General features: G+C 50.1%; 1 protein-coding gene across 1 annotated transcript in view; it reads left to right on the forward strand.

The window, feature by feature from the left end:
• The window catches only part of TCF15 (transcription factor 15), a 17,913-nt gene extending 17,799 nt beyond the window's left edge, over positions 1–114 (forward strand). The window contains exon 2 of the mRNA XM_048497192.1: positions 1–114. This exon is cut by the window's left edge and continues 474 nt beyond it. The gene's annotated coding sequence lies outside the window, so the exon portion shown is untranslated.
• Positions 115–7,500: the final 7,386 nt, after the last annotated feature.

Raw genomic sequence — 7,500 nt, forward strand, 5'->3', positions numbered from 1 at the left:
ATTTCAGATAGAGCTTTATTGAGATTATTGCCGGTCTCAAAGGTCACCGTTGTAGTTATTATGATTCTGTATTCGGCAGGCTTGAAAATAAAGATACTTTTCACATCCCCTGGAGCCTCTGTCCTTATCTCTTTCTTAGGCCTTAAATGTTTTCCCCACCCCACCCCAAGTTTTCTTCCTCTATCAAGAAGAAGAAGAAGAGGAGGTGGTGGTGGAGGAGGAGGAGGAGGAGGAGGAGGAGGAGGAGGAGGAGGAGGAGGAGGAGAAGGAGAAGGAGAAGGAGAAGGAGAAGGAGAAGGAGGAGAAGTAGTAGTAGTAGTAGTAGTAGTCGTCGTCGTCGTCGTCATCTTTATTTATGGTCAATGAGCAAATACAAAACCTTTCGTAAACAAAGGTGGTAAAGATCTCGTGGCTTCCCTCTCTCACAAAACAAGGTCTGTCCCACTAATTCCGCACTCTAAAAGAGACTGACCCAACCACATCAGCTACCTCTCAAGGTGTCTGTTGTGGGGAGATGAAGAACCTGTAAGCCACTTCCCAGCTTGCTGTGAAGCCTGCTGGGTGACCTTGGCTAAGTCACAATTCTCTCAGAACTCTCTCAGCCCCACCTACCTTACAAGGTCTCTGTTGTGGGGAGAGGAGGGGAAAGGAGTTTGTAAGTCACCTTGAATATCCTAGGTCACATCTTTAGTGTGGTGCAGTGGTTTAGAGCAGTGGACTCTAATCTGGAGAACTGGGTTTGATCCCCCACTCCTCCACATGAGCATCAGACTCTTATCTGGTAAACTGGATTTGTGTCCCCGCTCCTCCACATGAAGCCTGCTGGGTGACCTTGGGCAAGTCCCAGTTCTCTCTGAACTCTCTCAGCCCCGCTGACCTCACAAGGGGTCTGTTGTGGGGAGAGGGAGGGAAGGAGTTTGGAAGCCAGCCACTCTGAGAGACTTTACGGTTGAGAAAAGCAAGATATAAATCCAAACTCCTCCTCCTCCTCCTCCTCCTCCTCCTCCTCCTCCTCCTCCTCCTCCTCCTCCTCCTCCTCCTCTTCTTCTTCTTCTTCTTCTTCTTCTTCTTCTTCTTTAATCCGTTGAAATGCTAATAGCATATTGGAAAGCGTGGTTAGTCTCCGATGTTCCCCCCTCCGAAGCCAGGGCAAAGTGGTCACAAGTCGCATTTTGCAAACCGAGGGGAATCTGCGGCTGATGAAGATGAGGCTGATGAAGAGGCATCACAGCCGGAGCTCAGACCAAGACAAACAGGAACAGGCTAACCCTGCATGGCAGCTGTGAAAAAGGCAAACTCTATGCTGGGGATCATTAGGAAAGGAGTTGATAATAAAACTGCAAGGATTGTCATGCCCTTATATAAAGCAGTGGTGCGACCGCACTTGGAGTACTGTGTTCAGTTCTGGTCACCACATCTCAAAAAGGATATTGAGGAGATAGAAAAAAGTGCAGAGAAGGGCAACGAGGACGATTGAGGGACTGGAGCACCTTCCTTATGAGGAGAGGCTGCAGCGTTTGGGACTCTTTCGTTTGGAGAGGAGACGTCTGAGGGGGGATATGATTGAAGTCTATAAAATTATGCCTGGGGTAGAAAATGTTGACAGAGAGACATTTTTCTCTCTTTCTCACAATACTAGAACCAGGGGGCATCCATTGAAAATGCTGGGGGGAAGAGTTAGGACTAAAAAAAGGAAACACTTCTTCACGCAACGGGTGATTGGTGTTTGGAATATGCTGCCACAGGAGGTGGTGATGGCCACTCACCTGGATAGCCTTCAAAGGGGCTTGAACAGATTTATGGAGGAGAAGTCGATCTGTGGCTACCAATCTTGATCCTCCTTGATCTGAGGTTGCAAATGCCTTAGCAGACCAGGTGCTCAGGAGCAGCAGCAGCAGAAGACCATTGCTTTCACTTCCTGCAGGTGAGCTCCCAAAGGCACCTGGTGGGCCACTGCGAGTAGCAGAATGCTGGACTAGATGGACTCTGGTCTGATCCAGCAGGCTCGTTCTTATGTTCTTACAGAAGTAGCATTTGCTGAATTGTTTCTCTTTGGCATGCGTCTGGGCTTGCCAGTTCCAGGTTGAGAAATACCTGGAGATTTCAATGGTGGAACCTGAGGAAAGCGGGGTTTGAGGAGGGGAGGGACTTCCTTCCATGGGGTACAATCAGAGGTGAGATCCAACCAGTTCTCACCACTTCTCTAGAAGTGGTGACTAATTTTTTCTGAATGCCAAGGGGGGCCACCCCACCACTTACACTCCCTCTACATTGTGCAACTAACCCAGCACTTGGCAGCTGAAACCCTACTAGAAAAGCCTCCGTGGCTTTTGACCACGGAGACATTTGTCTCCCACTGCATCAGGCTCCAGGGCGCCGAAGCCTTCAAAGCGATTGCCCTTAGCTCTCCTCCAGCTTCGGGGGGGGTCCTGCGGCTGCTGCCGTCGGGCAGCAGGCAAAGGCGGCGCTGGACCGCAGCCGCAGGAACTGGTGGATAGCGCCAGTCCCGGCTTGGCCGCCGGACCGGGCGACACGGGAGGCTCCCGACAAAGAGCCACCTTTTTTGTCGCCATCCTCCTCCTCCGCTCCCACCACTAAGCTCAGCTCATCGCTGAGTCCGGTGTGGTGGCTTCCTCCCGGGCCAGCAGCAGCAGCACCTTCAGCTCCAGCAGCGCCCGGAATTTGCCGCTCTCCCACCTCTTTGCCGCGGGTTTTTTGAAAATGCTGCTCTTTCTTGAGGACCTAATTTGCCGCGCGGCAAGGAGGTGGGAGAGCGGCAAATTCCGGGCAGCTGCGCAGTGGGCGCTGGTGACCTGGGGAACGTCAAGGATCCCCATGTCTTTCAAAGAGGTGACCCCGGGGCTTATGGTGAGTGGGAAGCGGGCCAAGAAGGGGTTACTAAAGCAGCCTCCCTGCCCAACAAGGACTGGAGGTGCGTGTGTGCGGCGGCGCCACTGTTTGAATCCCACCACCGTCGGGACCTGTTATTGAAATGTTTTAATTCCCACCACTGGGTACAATACCAGAGTCCACCCTCCGAAGCGACCATTTGCCCCAGGCGGATCGATTACTGTCATGTGAACAGCAGCTATAATAGTGGGAGACCTCCACCCACTGCCTGGAAGTTGGCAACCCCGTGGGCAGCTGACTGCCATGAGATGGACAAGAAAAGCCGGTTGTCACAAGCCACAAAATAGGGACTGTGCGAAACAACTGGAATTTCAAAGTGTCCGAATCCAACAGGGTCCAAAATTGGGTATGCCCCCCCCCCCGCTTTCTCCCAGTTTCTCCCAGCCAGCCCAGTGGTGTGATTCAAATAATTTTAACAACCGGTTTTGCCGAAGGGGGGCGAACCTGCTGAATCCCACCACTGAACCAGCCTACCTCTCAGGGTTGTTGTGGAGAGACAAGAATGGACAGTGTATGACCTCCAGGGCGGGGCACGACAAGGGCGTAACCGGGCATTCCGGGGGCGGGGCATTCCTGGGCGGGGCTGTGGCTTGGGAGGCGCAGCCAGCATGCATGCCGGTCAACTTGGCCCGGGGAAGCGAATGCACACAGGCATGCAGGCCTGCGCCACGCCTTGCCGGTGCACCTCCTGCTAGACTGCTTCAAGTTCTGCGCGCTGCTGCTGAGAGGAGGGGCGTAACTAAGGCCAAAATCACGTGGCAACATCACCAACCAGTAACCCCCTCTCGGCACACACAAATCATTAGTAACCTACTCTCGGAAACCTGTGAGAACCTGCTGGATCCCACCTCTGCTCCAGGGGTCTGTAGAGCAGGGGGAAAGGTAGAGATAAATACTTGTAAAAGCTACTTCTTGAAAAGCATTTTACAAAAAGAAAGTGGGGGAGGGGGATTTCCCACCCTTAGCAGGACAGAAGTCGCTCCTTGGAAAAATGCAGAGCTGTCGAAGGCTTTCACGGCCGGATTCAACTGGTTCTGGTGGGTTTTCCGGGCTGCGTGGCCGTGGTCTGATGGATCTTGTTCCTAACGTTTCGCCTGCATCTGGAAAACCCCCCAGAACCAAATGCAGAGCTGTTTGTAGGGGGGACACCAACACCCGGCAGGGCTCACTGAGCAAACTGATTCTCGCTGGCATTGCGGGCACGAAGTCCGGCGTTTCGTTCTTGCAATGTGGGAATCGGCCGGTCTGATTACCCGCATGGGAAAGGTGCAAGAGGCGAGGAGGAACAGCGTCGCGGCCCAGGATGACTCAGAGACTGTCCAGCCCAGCTGTGGAGTCAGGAAGCTGGGGATTCATTTCCTAATAAACATGCACAAATTCCCTTTTATAGACTGGTGGCTTCCACGGAGCCCTGCGAAGAGACATCTTTTGGAAAGGAAGAATGAGGGCAAGACTAAACCGAGAGACAAGGAACAAGGTTGGCCACCCCCCCAAAAAAAAACTTGCCACACAACAGTAATTGCACAAGGAAGTGTTAATAACCGTAATTCTATAAATATTTCATTCACAGTCCAATGGAATTCCACCAGATTCTGCCTTTTTTTCCATTGGACTGTGAATGAAATATTTATCGAATATTTATAGAATGATAGAAAAAGTGCAGAGAAGGGCAACGAGGACGATTGAGGGACTGGAGCACCTGCCTTATGAGGAGAGGCTGCAGCGTTTGGGACTCTTTCGTTTGGAGAGGAGACGTCTGAGGGGGGATATGATTGAAGTCTATAAAATTATGCATGGGGTAGAAAATGTGGACAGAGAGACATTTTTCTCTCTTTCTCACAATACTAGAACCAGGGGGCATTCATTGAAAATGCTGGGGGGAAGAATTAGGACTCATAAAAGGAAACACTTCTTCACGCAACGTGTGATTGGTGTTTGGAATATGCTGCCACAGGAAGTGGTGATGGCCACGAACCTGGATAGCTTTAAAAGGGGCTTGGACAGATTGATGGAGGAGAAGTCGATTTATGGCTCCCAATCTTGATCCTCCTTGATCTGAGATTGCAAATGCCTTAGCAGACCAGGTGCTCAGGAGCAGCAGCAGCAGCTGCAGAAGGCCCTTGCTTTCACCTCCTGCAGGTGAGCTCCCAAAGGCACCTGGTGGGCCACTGCAAGTAGCAGAGTGCTAGACTAGATGGACTCTGGTCTGATCCAGCAGGTTAGTTCTTATGTTCTTACGGTCGGGAGAACATTATGGACTCATGGAATGATTTCATTCTTGATTATGTTATGTTGTGAATATTGCACATATGCACTTTAGTCACTGTTATTAACACTTCCTTGTGCAATTCCTGTTGTGTGGCAAGTGTTTTGGGGGGGGGGGGGTTTGGCCAACCTTTCCTTGTCTCTTAAGAGACATCTTTTGCCAGCATCCTAGACAGATCTTTGCCAAAGAGGCCAAGGAGGCAGACGGGTGCTGGTTGGGATGAGCTGGATTTACTCGCAGGCAGCGGCGGGATTCCGCCGGTTCGCACCGCTTCGGCAGAACCGGTTGTTGAAATGGTGCTCGTAAACAACCGGTTGTTAAATGATTTGAATCCCACCACCGGAACCGGTTGTTAAATTATCTGAATCCCACCATTGCTCGCAGGACAACGGATGCCTTAATACCGCCCCCCCCCCCCAGTGTTGGCATCAACTTTTCTATTCTCGAGTGAAGGTTCTCAGTCAATGTGGGCTTGGGGCATAGTTCAGGGCTCTCCTTAAAAAACATTTAGCTGACTCATTTCCTTTCAAACCCGCGGATCACTGCAATTCGGCATATTATTGAAAATTCAGTCTAGGTCCCTGTTATGGTAGTAAGCAGGGAATGGTGTCTTTACTTGCTTAGAAGCTCCCTTGGGCCCCTTCCGCACATGCAGAATAATGCACTTTCAATCCACTTTTACAATTGTTTAAAAGGGGATTTTGCTATTCCGCACAGTAAAATCCAGCTGCAAAGTGCATTGAAAGTGGATCGAAAGGGCTTTATTCTGCATGTGCGGAAGGGGCCTTAGACCCAGGGTTCCCTTTCCTCAAACCCTCCACTCCCTTCACCATGAATCTCTAGGGATTTTGACCTAGGGAAGTAGCTCTTTTCTCTTTCCATGTTCACCAGGTGATGCTGCCATGAACAATGCCAGGTGCCTGTTTGGACATAAACAAAAGACACACCAGGGCAAAATAATGACCAACTGAGTGCTAGGCTAAGGAAATATGAATGTAAATGGGGTGATATTCATGTAAAGACCAAACAAGCGATAATTATAAACACAAAAGTAAATTCACTTGTTTTCACTCTGGCCCCTTCCGCACACACAAAATAATGCATTTTCAAAGCACTTTCACAACTGTTTGCAAGTGGATTTTGCTATTCCGCACAGCTTCAAAGAGCACTGAAAGCAGTTTGAAAGTGCATTATTCTCAGAGGTGGGATCCAGCAGGTTCTCACAGGTTCTCGAGAGTAGGTTACTAATTATTTGTGTGTGCCGAGAGGGGGTTACTAATGGGTGATTTTGCCACGTGATTTTTGCCTTAGTTACGCCCCTCCTCTCAGCAGTAGTGCGCAGAACTTGAAGCAGTCTAGCAGGAAATGCACCGGCATGTGTGGCAGCCTGCACCTGCGTGCATTCGTTTCCCGCCCAAGGACCGGCGCAGTGGCTGCGTCCTTGCCACAGCCCCGCCCAGGAATGTCCCGCCCCCATCATGCCTGGCCATGCCCCCATCATGCCCCGCCCAGCCCCATTGGTGCTATGCCACAGTTTGAATCCCACCACTGTGGGAACCTGTTACTAAAAATTTTGGATCCCACCACTGATTATTCTGCATGTGTGGAATGAGCTTCTGTTTGACAGTAGTATGTTACAACAGCATGGACTGACTTATGAATATAGTGCATTAAAGTTTAAGTGAAATCCTCCTAGGCTGACCCAATAAAAAGACCCTCTTCCAAAGCAGTGCAAGAACAACCTGATAGCATCCATGCCGTCTAGCATGGGAGGAACAGATATCCCAGAGAAATAGATCGTACTAAGTGAGGCTGGAAAAATTGCCTTTATAAAAAGGTTTAGTGAGGAGAGAAAGGGAGAGAAAGGGTGGTTGGATTCAAACAGGGGTAGAAAAATAAGTGAAACAACATACAGGGAAATCACAGCAAGAACAACACAGAGTTATTGAAACTTAGAGCAATACAGTTGCACTAACTAAGAATCAGAAGAGTCTGGATTTATATCCCGCTTTTCTCAACCGTAAAGAGTCACAGAGTGGCTTTCAAACTCCTTTCCTTTCCTCTCCCCAAAACAGACCCCTAGTGAGATAGTTGGGGCTGAGAGAGTTCTGAGAGAACTGTGACTGAGCCAAGGTCACCCAGCAGGCTTCATGTGGAAGAGAGGGGAAACGAATTCAGTTCACCAGATGAAGAGTCTGCTGCTGATGTGGAGGAGCGGGGAATCAAACCTGGTTCTCCAGATTAAAGTCCACTGCTCTTAACCACTGCACCATGCTAAAGATGTGACCTAGGATATTCTCCTGACAGGAGAGAAAGAGGGGTAT

This window comes from Sphaerodactylus townsendi, linkage group LG05, assembly GCF_021028975.2.
Source record: "Sphaerodactylus townsendi isolate TG3544 linkage group LG05, MPM_Stown_v2.3, whole genome shotgun sequence".
Lineage (NCBI taxonomy): Eukaryota > Metazoa > Chordata > Lepidosauria > Squamata > Sphaerodactylidae > Sphaerodactylus > Sphaerodactylus townsendi.